The sequence below is a fragment of the Coregonus lavaretus genome (genome assembly GCF_964263955.1).
Source record: "Coregonus lavaretus genome assembly, chromosome: 18".
NCBI lineage: Eukaryota > Metazoa > Chordata > Actinopteri > Salmoniformes > Salmonidae > Coregonus > Coregonus lavaretus.
This window is the reverse complement of record NC_140005.1, coordinates 10,204,089-10,220,830: the sequence shown is the minus strand read 5'-3', so window position 1 is coordinate 10,220,830 and position 16,742 is coordinate 10,204,089.

The window sequence follows — 16,742 nt, the reverse complement described above, 5'->3', positions numbered from 1 at the left end:
ACTCCAGCCAGCTGGTCTACACATGCTCTGAGGACGCGGCTTGCGAGGGTTAGCACGCTTAAATGACTTACTCACGTTGGCCACGGAGGACGAAAGCACACAGTCCTTGTGAGCGTCGGGGTCCCGCGTCGGTGGCTCGATGTTGTTTTCCTCGAGGTGGGCGAAGAAGGTGTTTAGCTTGTCCAGGAGCGAGGCGTCGGAGTCCGCGACGTGGCTGGCTTTCCCTTTATAATCAGTGATTGTATGGAGTCCCTGCCACATATGTCTCGTGTCTGAGCTGTTGAATTGGGACTCCACTTTGTCCCTGTGCTGTAGTTTTGCCTCTTTGATTGCCTTACGGAGGTCATAGTTGGTCTGTTTGCACACGTCCATGTTCCCAGTCATCCTTCCATGGTTAAAGGTCATGAACAGTCAAAATCATTTTTTTCATGTTTTTTAATGATATTTGGATGAAACCAGATCAAACAAAGTATGATGACCAAAGTATGAAAAATTACTGTTGCTTCTACATTGATAAAGTTTGATCATAAAGTTACTGGTCCCCTCCCCCATGTCAAACACTTGGATTCAGGAGGCGGGATTATTAAGGGGATAGGGAGACATCACCCTACCTCTCATTTTAATACACCAATAGTGACATGGTATTCCCTTACCTCATTTAAATAAGTACCGCCTTGTAACCAACATCGGAGAAGGCGTGTTTACGGAGGGCCGTGGTTTATATAGCTACTCTGCTGGTGCCAAAATTTGACTGTAGGGTGTCAGCAAATATAATTAAAAGTTTACACTATTCATCCATGGCAAAGATACTGTACTTATATGTCTCCCCTTTCATCTGTGTCTGGTGTTAGCAAGTTACTGGCTAGATAGGTCTTCAGCCAGCATGGAACAAAAGGGGGAAAGAGTCGTTCAAAACTCTGACGCAGTTTTCATGTCAACACATCCATCAGTGCTGCTGTGAACTGCATCACAAGACACATGCCAAACGATTATGGGTGATATTTTAGTCACTCAAAAGGCTATTTTACATGGGAATCAGAATGACTGTTCGGGACCTTTTTAAATGCGATGGTTCGCACTTTCAGTTTTGGGCGAATGCTGCCATCTAGCCACGTTTTTTGGTTTGGATAAGTTCTAATGGTCACAGTGAGAACTACATCCTCTATGCACTTCCTGATGAACCCCATCACTGAGTCAGTGTATACGTCAATACTATTCTCAGAGGCGACCCGGAACCTTTCCCAGTCCGTGTGATCAAAACAATCTTGAAGCATAGATTCCGATTAGTCAGACCAACGTTGAACAGTTCTTACCACGGGTGCTTCCTGTTTAAGTTTCTGCCTATAGGTGGGGAGGAGCAGAATGGAAGGGAGGGTGGGGTAGGGTCTTGTAGCCGTCCCGGAAGGGAGAGTAGCATTGATCCAGGGTCTGTGTTGCACGTGTAGCACAGGTGATGTTTTGATAGAATTTCGGTAGCATTTTTCTCAGATTTCCTTTATTAATGTCTACTTCATTATGTTAGTTTTCCATTCGCAAGCACGATTGAACGAAAATAGATGATAGTACTTTTGTAATTGTTTTAAATATTTTTTCCCCACAGTTCTTGCCAAACTCCTGCCAAATTGATTGGTCGGCGAATTTCCTTTGTGAAAATGTTGAGCTGATTTAGCAGTACTCACAAAGTCCAGTTTGAGAGGAGCCTGTTTTTTATTCAAGTCGGAGTGAAAGCAGTAAGTCATTTGCATCAATAAAAATAAATAATTGATTTAACTCCACTCTGTCTGACTTTTGTCTACTCTGTTCTTGTTCTGTGTATTATGTATGGTGATTTAAACTCATACTCTGAGAAATACCAATATTTTAAGGTTTCAAGTGAACCATTCAGTGAATTCCTGGCATCCTTTTTATAATGTCCTGTGATTTGGTGCTCATGTACCATCTTTTATGATTTAATTATAGTTGTATTACATATTACGAACACTAAGTATCTACATGGTTATTTACATGGTTAGTACGTCCTGCTGTTTACATCTACTTGGTTATTACTTCATGTCCCAGTCCACATTCAAAATATTGTAATGTGAAACATTTTAATGAGTTGAGATTGGTTGATCTGTCAGGCATCAATGTCAGTGCGACTTTATTGACAAACTGCTAGACTGTGATCTGACTGCAGAGACCAAAGACCAGGCATAGGGTTGCAAAATTCCGGCAACTTTAAATAAATTCCCTGGTTTTCTAGAAATCCTGGTTGGAGGATTCCAGATGTCTTGCTTATTCCCTCCTGATTCCAGGAATCCTCCAACTGGGATTTTGGGAAAAATAGGGAATTTATTGAAAGTTCCATGAATTTTGCAACTCAAACCAGGCAGGAGACATGGACTGATACTGAGCTGGGTTTATCGTTGAATCATTTCAGCTCTCCAGCTGTGTTGGGTAGTGAATACCAAATCTATCCAACCCAATTAGGGGTTTAAACTTTGATTTAGGCTGATGTAACATGTTGTTCATTAGCTTCATTTTGGGCAGTTCTATAGCTGGAGCTGATTTGATCTCAAAATAAGTGGCCTTTTGCTACCACTCGAGGGCAGTGAAATACTTGCTTGTAGTAGAGAAGGAGGGTCCAGCTTTTCTTCTTTCTAAACTGTTTTAAACATGAATAGTTTCACCTCACTAACTGTTCAATTTACAGTTAGGAAACATTTAACCATTTATAAAAGCAATAGAAGTGGCTATACCTTTTATTGTATGAGTGACTCCATGGTTAAAATTTAGATTTAGAACTAGGCTCTTAAGTGGGTCATATGATTGCTCTCTTAGGCGGTTCTTTATAACAGTGAGAATTAAACTCACTGCCAAACCCTTAGTGTTATGTGCATATTCATAATAGTTGTTTTCCTATCCCAGTACACCATTAATACACTCCTAATGTTTTTACGCTGTCTCTGTGCTTGACGACTGGGCAGTGAAGAGAACCACTTTCAGCTGATGACGAAAATGAGACCATAAACTTTGACTAGCAAAACACGTCACTGCCTCCCTTTGAGAATGAAGAGGATGCTTCTTACTAGTAGTAGGACCACCTCACTTTTGAAGTGCTTGGTTTGTACTTTCTTCATGCTATCACTTTTACCTGGCCCTCTACAATATCAAAAAGTATCTGTATCAGAGTATGCTAAAATAACTGAAATGTAAGTCAAATTGGTACAGATTAGTTGCCCTATGTGTTTGTGATGGTGCTTTATTGACTGAGACCATTTGAGCTTGCAATATGACATTTGAAGAATCAAGAAGTAGAATAAATGTTTGATGTTGATCATCGGATTTCAGTGGCTATGTCTCATTCCTCCAAATCTCATTTCAACATAAAAGACCTTGAACGAATAACAGCTTAAAAATGTAACATTAGTCTCTGGTGTCCTCTGCTTGCTTAGAGGTTCAATCCCCTGCTGTTTTAGCAAGCACACGCAAGTCTCATTCTTAATTTACACGAGAGCGTAAAGCCCACCATGTATCTCTTTTGGTTTGTGCTAGATTTGTGACATTGACAAGAGCCTAGAGCACATCCTGCCAACAAAAGACGGCAGAGAATCTGAGTCGCTGCCTCTGTGAGAAGAGAGGAACATACTGTAGCGTTTGTGGTAATGTGATTGTGTGGGCATTGTGTGTTTTTATGGCTGTTTTCATTTCAAGTGGCTCCAACTGGATCCTGAACTTGTCTTTGTAATTAAGGCCTGTGTAGGATTGCGTGTGCGACGCCAGGTGCTCAGGCCTTCAAAGCAGAGAGAAGTGGAGCAATCTGAGCAGTAGAACTGTACCTGACTTAAGAGGGGAATCTTCGAAAACAGATGGCGAAATTGCCTTGACTACTCCAAAGATTCGTTTTCTGATGGTGTTGCTATTGATCTCTCTCTAACCATAGGCTACCACTGGAGAAAGATTGAAAAGACCATGGAGTGTGTGAGCGTCTCCTCCAGGCCCCCCCCCCAAAAATAAATAAATAAAATAAAATAAAATAAATAATAATAATAATTGTAAAGTGGTTATCCCACTGGCTATAAGGTGAATGCACCAATTTGTAAGTCTCTCTGGATAAGAGCGTCTGCTAAATGACGTAAATGTAAATGTAATGGTCTGAACAATCACAGCCCTCCCCTCCTGGAATTTGAGTTGGTTCAGTCCCCCAATGATGGAGGGATACTGTAAAAGTGAGTCAGTCACATACAAATATTATTTCAGTGCTTGTTGCTGTACAATAAAGTTTAAACTATTTGAGTACACATGGACACGATAGGAAGTGGCTTGAGTTACAGTATGTTGGCCATAACACATTTTGGTACCTCCAATACCGCATGAACAACTTGAGAGAAATTGAATGTCAGACTTCAGTGCTTGTTGTACAATACATTAAGTCCGGAATGCGAACGTTTTGAATAGTACAGAAAGTTAAAACTATTTGACCCATTTCAGACAGAAGATGTGCTATATTACCATTAAAGAATATAAGGCAATGTTTATATGAGCCCATTTCAAACAGCCCCTTATTTACCACATTCTTCCTTCAGAAAGTATTGACGCCCCTTCACTTTTTACACATTTTGTTATGTTGCAAAGTGGGATTGAAATGGATTTATTTGTCCTTTTTTGTCAATGATCCACACACAATGCTCTGTAATGTCAAAGTGGAAGAAAAAATAATATACAGTATTTATGTATTTTGATTAATGAAAAATTAAACAATAATATATCTTGATTCAACCCCCTGAGTCAATGCGTTATAATGACATTTGACAGCGATTACAGCTGTGAGTGTTTTTGGGTAAGTCTCAAGAGCTTTGCATGCCTGGATTTTACAACATTTGCCCATTTATTCTTTTTAAAATTCTTCAAGCTCTTTCAAGTTGGTTGTTGATCATTGCTAGACAGTTTTGCCATAGATTTTCAAGACGATTTCAGTTAAAACTGTAACTAGGCCACTTAGGAACATTCAATGTCATCTTGGTAAGCAATTCCAGTGTATATTTGGCCTTGAGTATTAGGTCATTGTCCTGCTGAAAGGTGAATTTGGCTCCCAGTGGGTGTTGGAAAGCAGATTGAACCAGTTTTTCCTCTAGGATTTTGCCTGTGCTTAGCTCTATTCCATATATTTTTTATCCTAAATAACTCCCTAGTCCTTGCCGATGACAAGCATACCCATAACATGATGCAGCCACCACCATGCTTGAAAATATTAAGAGTGGTACTCAGTGATGTGTTGTGCTGGATTTGCTCCAAACATAAAGCTTTGTATTCAGGACAAAACGTTAATTTCTTTGCCAATTTTTTTGCAGTATCTTTGTAGTGACTGGGTGTACTGATACACCATCTAGGAGTAATCTACCTGACTTAAGAGGGGAATCTGAGAAAACAGATGGCGAAATTGCCTTGACTACTCCAAAGATGAGTTTTCTGATTGTGTTGCTATTGATCTCTCTCTAACCATAGGCTACCACTGGAGAAAGATTGAAAAGACCATGGAGTGTGTGAGTGTCTCCTCCAGGCCAGACTATGATGGTCTGAACAATCACAGCCCTCCCCTCCTGGAATTTGAGTTGGTTCAGTCCCCCAATGATGGAGGGATACTGTAAAAGTGAGTGAGTCACATACAAATATTATTTCAGTGCTTGTTGCTGTACAATAAAGTTTAAACTATTTGAGTACACAGGGACACGATAGGAAGTGGCTTGAGTTACAGTATGTTGGCCATAACACATTTTGGTACCTCCAATACCGCATGAACAACTTGAGAGAAATTGAATGTCAGACTTCAGTGCTTGTTGTACAATACATTAAGTCCGGAATGCGAACGTTTTGAATAGTACAGAAAGTTTAAACTATTTGACCCATTTCAGACAGAAGATGTGCTATATTACCTGTAAAGAATATAAGGCAGTGTTTATATGAGCCCATTTCAAACAGCTCCTTATTTACCACATTCTTCCTTCAGAAAGTATTGACGCCCCTTCACTTTTTACACATTTTGTTATGTTGCAAAGTGGGATTTAAATGGATTTATTTGTCATTTTTTGTCAATGATCCACACACAATGCTCTGTGATGTCAAAGTGGAAGAACAAATAATATACAGTACCAGTCAAAAGTTTGGACACACCTACTCATTCAAGGGTTTTTCTTTCTTTGTTTTTACTATTTTCTACATTGTAGAATAATAGTGAAGACATCAAAACTATGAAATAACACATATGGAATCATGTAGTAACCAAAAAAGTGTTAAACAAATCAAAATATATTTTAGATTCTTCAAAGTAGCCACCCTTTGCCTTGATGACAGCTTTGCACACTCTTGGCATTCTCTCAACCAGCTTCATGAGGTAGTCACCTGGAATGCATTTCAATTAACAGGTATGCCTTGTTAAAAGTTAATTTGTTGAAGTTCTTTCCTTCTTAATGCGTTTGAGCCTATCAGTTGTGTTGTGACAAGGTAGGGGTGGTATACAGAAGATAGTCCTATTTGGTAAAAGACCAAGTCCATATTATGGCAAGAACAGCTCAAATAAGCAAAGAGAAACAACAGTTCATCATTACTTTAAGACATGAAGGTCAGTCAATCTGTAAAATCTCAAGAACTTTGAAAGTTTCTTCAAGTGCAGTGGCAAAAACCATCAAGCGAAATGATGAAACTGGCTCTCATGAGGACCGCCACAGGAAAGGAAGACCCAGAGTTACCTCTGCTGCAGAGGATAAGTTCATTAGAGTTAACTGCACCTCAGATTGCAGCCCAAATAGCCGCTTCACAGAGTTCAAGTAACAGACACATCTCAACATGAACTGTTCAGAGGAGACTGTGTGAATCAGGCCTTCATGGTCGATTTGCTGCAAAGAAACGACTACTAAAGGACACCAATAAGAAGAAGAGACCTGCTTGGGCCTAGAAACACGAGCAATGGACATTAGACCAGTGAAAATGTGTCCTTTGGTCTGGAGTCCAAATTGGAGATTTTTGGTTCAAACCGCCATGTCTTTGTGAGACGCGGGGTGGTTGAATGGATGATCTCTGCATGTGTACTTCCCAACGTAAAGCATGGAGGAGGAGGTGTTATGGTGTGGGGGTGCTTTTCTGGTGACACTGTCTGTGATGTATTTAGAATTCAAGGCACACTTAACCAGCATGGCTACCACAGCATTCTGGAGCGCTACGCCATCCCATCTGGTTTGGGCTTAGTGGGACTATCATTTGTTTTTCAACAGGACCATGACCCAACACACCTCCAGGCTGTGTAAGGGCTATTTGACCAAGAAGGAGAGTGATGGAGTGCTGCATCAGATGACCTGGCCTCCACAATCCCCTGACCTCAACCAGAGTTACATATAAACCAGATGGTTTGGGATGAGTCGGACCGCAGAGTGAAGGAAAAGCAGCCAACAAATGCTCAGCATATGTGGAAACTCCTTCAAGACTGTTGGAAAAGCATTCCAGGTGAAGCTGGTTGAGAGAATGCCAAGAGTGTGCAAAGATGTCATCAAGGCAAAGGGTGGCTATTTGAAGAATCTCAAATATAAAATATATATATTTTTAACACGTTTCTGGTTACTACATGATTCCATATGTGTTATTTCATAGTTTTGATGTCTTCACTATTATTCTACAATGTAAAAAAAATTAAGAAAAACCCTTGAATGAGTAGGTGTGTCCAAACCTTTGACTGGTACTGTATGTTGGACATAACCCATTTGGCACCTCCAATACCACATGAACAAATTGAGCAAAAAAGAGAAGCCAAATTCCAGAACTATTCAATTGTGCTTCAATTCCTGTTGAATTTACTATTTTATAGTAGATGCATGGATCTCCCTCCAAAGTGTTGTCTTAAGTATTTTCACTCCCATGTCTTTGTATTAATATAGGTTAAAGAGCAGGGCATCCTTTAACTATTCCCACGCATCATAAGAGGAATGAGAGAATGCTTGCACTGAACAATGCCATTAATAACGGCATGGCATTTGTGGTAGTAAGCATGCTTCAGTTGGCCTGGTAAACAACTAATCTATCTAACCCTTCAAGCCCCCAGTGATCTGAAATGTTCTTGCCAGATGTCCAGCTAATCTGAATTGTATTAATGTTTAAAAACAAATTACTATGTTTCATGCTAAAGGTCACCCAAAGCCAATGTTGCCACAATTCAGGGTTTTGGATGTAAAAGACCAACAAATGTTCCCATAATTACCTTTAATGTAATCTTCCAATTAATATTAATGGGTTTTAAAGTAGTTAAAAGGAGGTGAGGAGGTGTATTATATTTTAGTCATTTAACAGACCCTCTTATCCAGAGCGACTTACAGTTTAGTGGGTGCATACATTTTCATACTGGCCCCCCGTGGGAAACGAACCCACAACCCTGGCGTTGCAAGCGCCATGCTCTACCAACTGAGCTACAGGGGACTATAGTGTATGGACCTTGTATCAGACAGTTTCCATGATAAATGCAGAGTATTGAGATAACACAGACTGTAAACACCAAGTCTTCTCACCACCACTGACAAACGTCAGTCTAAGAGATATGGATGCTGAAACAAAACCAATTCACAAGTTGATAAAGTTGACCAACACTGAAAGAGAAAAGTAATTGGCTTCTCCTGGAGTGGAGAACACCTCAAGCCAATATCTCCAAGGCGTGGCATGCGGCAATGAGCAAAGGGTCAAAGGTGACAACTCCTCAGTCCTATATAATAATAATATATGCCATTTAGCAGACGCTTTTATCCAAAGCGACATATAGTCATGCGTGCATACATTTCACATACAGGTGGTCCCAGGAATCACACCCACTGTCCTGGCATTGCAAGCGCCATGCTCTACCAACTGAGCTACAGAGGACAACTGAGCTACAGAGGACCACTGAGCTACAGAGGTCCTGAATCCATAGTTCTGTCTCTCTTAGGCTGAAAGCCTCTTTAGTCAGCCCATCTGGGTGTTGATTGTTGAGTCATCATCTTTGTTTTTCCATAGGTGGATTCATGGCTATCAGACAGCTTCAGAGCTGCGTTCTCACCTCACATGGAATCTGAGACAATCCCTACCAGTCTAAAACATTTTAAAGATACCCCCTCTACTCTGTCATTCACATGGATCATTACCTTCAGTGGCTAAGTAAGGAAATACATTAATCTCAGCCTTCTCTTTCTGCCGTATCTGCACCCCAGACAGCAAGACACGCACACTGTTCATTCCACAGCCTTGTTGATGCAAGAACGTGCATGACATCCCTTTGTTCATGTGTGCATGTGTGTGGGATTATGCATGTTCATGACCAAGTCTGAATGATTATGTAGCTCATCTGATCTTCATACTCCAAAATTGAATTATGATTTAGAATGATAGAATTATGACTAAGGTGAGTGACTTCAATATTGTCCTCCTTAGTCACATGCTTAGGCCTACCAATAATGGACGAAAAAAATTGTCACTAAATGACGTAGTCGTAGGATGTGCTGATGTGGGATTGTTTATTTTACAAGTATTGTCCAGAAGGACACAAATTTGAGTGGGCAATGGCCAGGAGCCAGGAATACAGACAAACAATCATAATACTGGAGATAAACATCACTCTCTCTCTCTCTCTCTCTCTCTCTCTCTCTCTCTCTCTCTCTCTCTCTCTCTCTCTCTCTCTCTCTCTCTCTCTCTCTCTCTCTCTCTCTCTCTCTCTCTCTCTCTCTCTCTCTCTCTCTCTCTCTCTCTCTCTCTCTCTCTCTCTCTCTCTCTCTCTCTCTCTCTCTCTCTCTCAATTAAATTCAAAGGGGCTTTATTGGCATGGGAAACATGTTTACATTGCCAAAGCAATGGTGTTGATCCTTCTCCAACCCCTTAACTGGCTGTCTCAATAAATTGCAGACATTTATTCTGTCCAGAGATGCTCCTTCAATGAGCATGTGGAGGCTCATGTGGTAGCTTAGAAAAAAAGGCCAGGATTTAGGAAATAAACTGAAAATTCAAGTGGGTGATGAGTTTTGGCACATTAATTCAAAGCAACCAAAAATAAAATAGATTGCAGTAGGTTAAGTTGCATGCTTACCATGTACTCTCACTGTGGATTTTGATTTAATCTCTCAATGGGATATTTTAGCTTTCCTAGAACTTGGTTTTTAATAATGTGTTTTTGAAGTTCCTGCATGAGAGATCTCAGACTCTGGCATAAACAAACCCCTTGGTGGTCAGTCAGTGATAAGGGAGAGAGATTCACTGGGGCAGTATTGGATATCATCAAATTTGCTAACAAGTAGTGAGGTGTAATGGGACATGGTTCTGTAAACCACACTTGCATGATGAGTAACCGTGCCTGAGACTTGAATACTTGTGTTAGCTCCCTGGGTGAATGCCTAGGCTTTAGCTCAGTGGGCTAACACAGTCTTGTGCCCACAAGGGCAACCTTGTTAGGTTCATTGGCAACCTTGTTAGGATTGGAAGAGGAAAGCGTTGCCATGGTAAATTACTAGGCCTACATGTCTAACTTTATCTTGAGGCTGTAAATAGCAGCAAGTGCGTCTGATGCAACCTAAAACATCCATAGACAACCACCTCCCTACTGTCTTCACCCAGGCCCCAATTAGGCTCATTAAAGCAGCATATGCTAAGGCTGAAATGTGTTGTAATTGGGTTCATTAGGCACTCAGAATGTTTTCTCTTTCTTGTCATGCATCAGTCAGCAGAGTGGTTGGCTGCTCGGCGCTGCTGAACACTCTGTAAGTCTTAAATCACATAATTCATATTCTCTGCTGGTCCACATCCACTCCCTGGCCTAACGCAACAGCCACCCTCTTGGGGAAAACAGGTTCATTGGCAAATTGTTATGGCTACTAGTGCTAACATTTTACTCTACATTTACATTTACGTCATTTAGCAGACGCTCTTATCCAGAGCGACTTACAGGAGCAATTAGGGTTAAGTGCCTTGCTTAAGGGCACATCGACAGATTTTTCACCTAGTCGGCTCGGGGATTAGAACCAGCGACCTTTCGGTTACTGGCACAACGCTCTTACCCACTAAGCTACCTGCCGCCCTTAACTCTCTATTTTATATATACTCTTTGAGTTACTGGGTGTGACTCTGATAATGTTATTATGTTAATGAGAGTAGTGACTGATTGCTAGCTAGCTAATATGACTTATCATTTTATGCTTTTTTTGTTGGATTCCATGTAGCGACTCTCAATTCCACATTGATTGACAGGGGTGGCACATACAGTGCCAGTGCACAGCATCTTGACAGCCCAAGCACTGCTCAGTTCTGCCTAGTGTCAAGCTGGTATTTAGGAAAGAAACTGGAGTAGATTCTAATGCCTGTCTGGGAATAATGAATCTGCAAGCTAGTTATGTGGCGCAAGGAGAAGTGGAAAGTGTGGGGTCTTGGTGATTGGAAAACATGCATGGCCTATAAACAGTTGGTTTGCTACAACACTTTTTGGGTGTCTTGAGAAATTCTGATGACGAAAACGTGGCTGCAGTGAAAATGAAACAGAACTGACTGTTTGTCCTAAGACTTGGTTTATAATGGCCCAAGGTTCATTGTGCCGCATCGATTTTCTTTTATTTACACATTTGCACTGCAAAAAAATGGATTATTCAACAAAAATGTGCACAGGGTAAAGATGGGGTGATAGGATTATCAATGATTATGGACAGTAAAGACCTCATATATAAATATGAATATAACATTTTAATGCTACCCTTGTTCCCCCTGAAAATATTGACAGTTGCAACAGGTTACAATTACAGTAATACGCCTGTTGGTTTTCTCCCATGCTTCTGTCAAGACTCAGCAAACACCTGTCACTCAACAACAGTAGTGAGGATGACCACCTGTAGTGAGGATGGCCACCTGTAGTGAGGATGACCACCTGTAGTGAGGATGACCACCGGTAGTGAGGATGGCCACCTGTAGTGAGGATGACCACCTGTAGTGAGGATGACCACCTGTAGTGAGGATGACCACCTGTAGTGAGGATGACCACCGGTAGTGAGGATGGCCACCTGTAGTGAGGATGACCACCTGTAGTGAGGGTGACCACCTGTAGTGAGGATGGCCACCTGTAGTGAGGATGACCACCTGTAGTGAGGATGGCCACCTGTAGTGAGGATGACCACCTGTAGTGAGGATGACCACCTGTAGTGAGGATGGCCACCTGTAGTGAGGATGGCCACCTGTAGTGAGGATGACCACCTGTAGTGAGGATGACCACCTGTAGTGAGGATGGCCACCTGTAGTGAGGATGACCACCTTTAGTGAGGAGGGCCACCTGTAGTGAGGATGGCCACCTGTAGTGAGGATGACCACCTGTAGTGAGGATGATCACCTGTAGTGAGGGGATAATATAATCAGGTCAGCGCCAGGGGAATATGTTTGCTGTCACAGTTAAAGGCCGTGGCACAATAACTGTTTCCACACCAAGGTGGGCTTGACGTGTTGATTCTTATTTGTTTCTATTTCCTTTTCACAGAAGCCCCATAGCAGTGTGATATCCTCTGATCTCAACCTTGTCAGCCTCCTTTTCTAGTATCACGCCAACTTCCTAGGAGTGTGTTTGTGCGTGTTCTGTCACCCTCAACAAATAAATGTGCTGTCTGTCCAGAATGCTTAGGCAATATTGTTTGAGTCAATAGCAGTCATAGCTGCCAGCTCTTGCCACATGACACATAGGAAGCATCAACCTCAACACAAACCTTCAACACAGCATATTCCGCGCAAGGCGGGGGGCTCACGAGCTTTGGCAACAAAACTTTTTTGGGGGGGGGGTTGGGGTCCCCTCGGAGGTCGGGCCCCCCAGATATTATATGTATAAATCATTAGCCATAAAAAAAAGGTTTAGAATTACAGTAAATTAGCTTTAAAACATAAACATTTTTTCTCAGCCTCATGACAACATGTGCAGAATAGCAGGAAATGTACTTTAAAACAACACAATTTTCTCTAAACCTCATGACAAAATGTGTAAAATAGCATGAGATTAGGGGATAAAACTGCACATTTTTCTCTCTGCCCCCATGGCAAATATAAATAGTTTTGTTTGGGGGGGGGGACTTTGCTCGGACCACTGCAGCCAACTAGGGGAAAAGAGGACATCTTGCATGTTTGGCTGAACATATAGTATAATAGTATGTGCTTGTGCCAGTTTTGCTATGCCACCATAAACACACTCATTTCAATTCATAAGGTGTAACATGCTGACTCTGAGGGACGATGTACTTCTCCACTTCACGGCATCTGTTTTCACCTCTAAACTGACTCGAGGTTCTCCCTCACATTCGGCTGCAACTGCAATCAATACCCAGTCCACTGGCTGGATTCAATTACTTACTTCAAAAGCCTGGAGGCGAAAGCAGCCTTTCCAATACTTTATATAGTGGGAGAGTTGTTTAGAAGTGGGACACGTGAAGCGTGAGATCAATCACATTTGGACCATATCCATAAGAAATCCTGGCATATGCTACATTTGGCGCTTGACTGCATTGTGGAGTTTCGATTAGCAACTCGTTAGTGTTTACAGATGCTGGGCGGAATTAGAGTAATGACTGAGACACAGCTCAGACCCTGAGAGCAGTGAATAATTAATAATATCAATTTTAAACATGGTGTGGAGTGCTAATATAATATTTGAATATATTTGAATAAATTGCCAGTGGTGAAAATGGTTTCTGGACCACTGCATTCATTTAGCATAAGTTTTGTAAACAAACTATATATCACCATCAATGTTTTTCTTGTAGATTTTAATTGGCAACTGGAGAGCTGGTCCAACTCAAACAGCGTTATCTAGGGGGACTAAATGTTTGCGCTCTCAATTGTATTTTTTATTCTCGTCTTTGCTAAAATGGCGGCAGAGAGGGGTCTTCTACTTCACGCCTTGGGGTCACTGTAGTCTTCTGGGTTTCACCACAGAGATTAACTAATGACACCGCCCTAATGAGCAGAGCTAACCCTGGGCCGCTAAGCACACAGTGGCAGAGTTAACCACAGCTATCAAGGAAACTGCAGGGTGGCCATTTTGGAGCTTTCAGGGGACCAGAAACTGACTGTTGGAGCAATCATCATTAGCATAATCAGGGCCATACAAGAGATATGGTAGATGGCACCTTGTTTGGAGGGGTGACTCAACATTGACATCAATCTTGAAGGATTACTTTGAAAACCTACTCTCACTTTTAGAGGGTTTTGAGTGCTCAGGTGACTGTGGTATGATTCGATGGCTCTGGTAAGTTCAGCAATAAGAACAAGTATCAAAGTCATGTGACAGATGTTTGTAGCGAGGAGCTTGTAGATGGAGGAAAGGCGACAAGGTGACCTGGGGAAAGAGAGGTGGAAGCTCTTGAGCTGAAAATGAGTGACGAACATCAGGAAAGACTGAAGCGTTTTCCCATCTCTTTTCTGAGGATATTGTTTTTTATCTCCAGTAACGTTGAGTCAACAATCCTCTCCAAACTACAGTTCCCAGCTCAGCACTGACGTGATGACATGACCATATACTGTATGCCCGTGATGAGAATACCACCATAGCTGTTGCTTATGTTGCATTCTATGGCCACTACCATGGTACAATCACCAGGGACTGTTGGACTCTGTTCTGCTCATATTCATCTAATTTAACCCTTCACCAATATACAGTACAACATACCTGAGATATACTGTGTTTTGTGAGCACTCAGCCGAGTTTCTATACACTTTGTGTAGGTAGCTCTTATGAATGCAGGACTTGAAGGGACCGATGAACCTAATGTTCAGTCACATCTCCATCCTGACAGACTCCCAGCTATGAGTGATGTGTGTTAACTCGGGCACTCAACAACCTCCAATGGGGAAACTGCCATTTACCTCCCTTTGTTAAAGTGAACACCAAAGCCTGGCTTACTCCAAACAAACGTAATTATATTATTGCTGACCATTATTACTCAGGGGAGGTGAACCGCAGGCAAACTTAATAAAGGTAAAGCTGTGCTCACAAAAACACCTCCTCAACAATAGCCCAGCTGCACGTACCAAAACAGTCGGACATCCAACTGCCAACTACTCTCATAGTTTACCCATTTTGTTTCTCTCTGCCATTCCTTCTTGTTCCATAGGTCACAGGAAGAAATATCCTTATGGTACCTCATCAAATAAGACCACTTTTGTCTGACATATTTGCAAAGAGAGAAGTGCTACTCTCGCCCCTTCTATATTTTCTTGTTAATAAAAAGAGAAGTGCTCACTCTCGGCTGAGAGTTGGAATGTTTTAATAATTAGGACGACTGAGCCGACGGAGCTTGTGGACGTCTGTTTCTGAGAAGTGTCTAGCTGTTCAAAAAACGTTCACGAATTTCTCATATTCAGGTTCCTGTTCACTGTTCCACTCTTTGGCAGATGGTAAGATTTCCAGCTGATAAATAAACACTTATAGAGTATAACTTGAAATCTGGTGTCAAAAGGTTGGTCCCACTTTACAATGAACTGGGGGAAAAACATACATACTTACATAGTAATTACATAGGTAGGTAGGTGACATTGAAACTACAGAGTGGTTACCAAGTGGTGTAAAGTACTTAAGTAAAAATACTTTAAAGTACTACTTAAGTTGTTTTTTGGGGTATCTGTACTTTACTTTACTATTTATATTTTGACAACTTTAACTTTTACTTCACTACATTCCTAAAGAAAATGATGTACTTTTTACTCCATATATTTTCCCTGGCACCCAAAAGTACTCATTACATTTTGAATGCTTAGCAGGACAGGAAAATGATCCAATTCACACACTTATCAAGAGAACATCCCTGGTCATCCCTACTGCCTCTGATCTGGCGGACTCACTAAACACACATGCTTCGTTTGTAAATGATATCTTAGTGTTGGAGTGTGCCCCTGGCTATCCGTAAATTAAAAAACAAAAAATGGTGCCGTCTGGTTTGCTTAATATAAGGAATTTGAAATTATTTATACATTTCAAACCAAATACTTTTAGACTTTTACTCAAGTAGTATTTTACTTGGTGACTTTCACTTTTACTTGAGTCATTTTCTATTAAGGTATCTTTACTTTTACTCAAGTATGACAGTTTGGTACTTTTTCCACCACTGTGGTTACCTATAGTTACATAGTGCTTACAACTCTTATCTGTTTGTAGCTTGCACAATTTAAACATTCACAAATAATAATGGACATAATTGAATGTAACGCAGTCATTCTAGGGTGAGATGATTCAATCTGGGAAGAGGAATGAGGCTGTCAATATTTGCAAAGATCCTTCTTGACACACTGAGTGTAAAAAACATTAAGGACACCCGCTCTTTCCATGACATAGACTGACCAGGTGAATCTAGGTGAAAGCTATGATCCCTTATTGATGTCACTTGTTAAATCCACTTCAATCAGTGTAGATGAAGGGGAGGGGACAGGTTAAAGAATGATTTTTAAGCCTTGAGACATGGATTGTGTATGTGTGCCATTCAGAGGGTGAATGGGCAAGACAAAATATTTAATTGCCTTTGAACGTGGTATGGTAGTAGGTGCCAGGCACACCGGTTTGTGTCAAGAACTGCAACACTGCTGGGTTTTTCACGCTCAACAGTTTCCTGTGTGTATCAAGAATGGTCTACCACCCAAAGGACATCCAACCAACTTGACACAACTGTGGGAAGCATTGGAGTCAACATGGGCCAGCATCCCTGTGGAATGCTTTTGACACATTCCAGAGTCCATGCAGCGACACATTGAAGCTG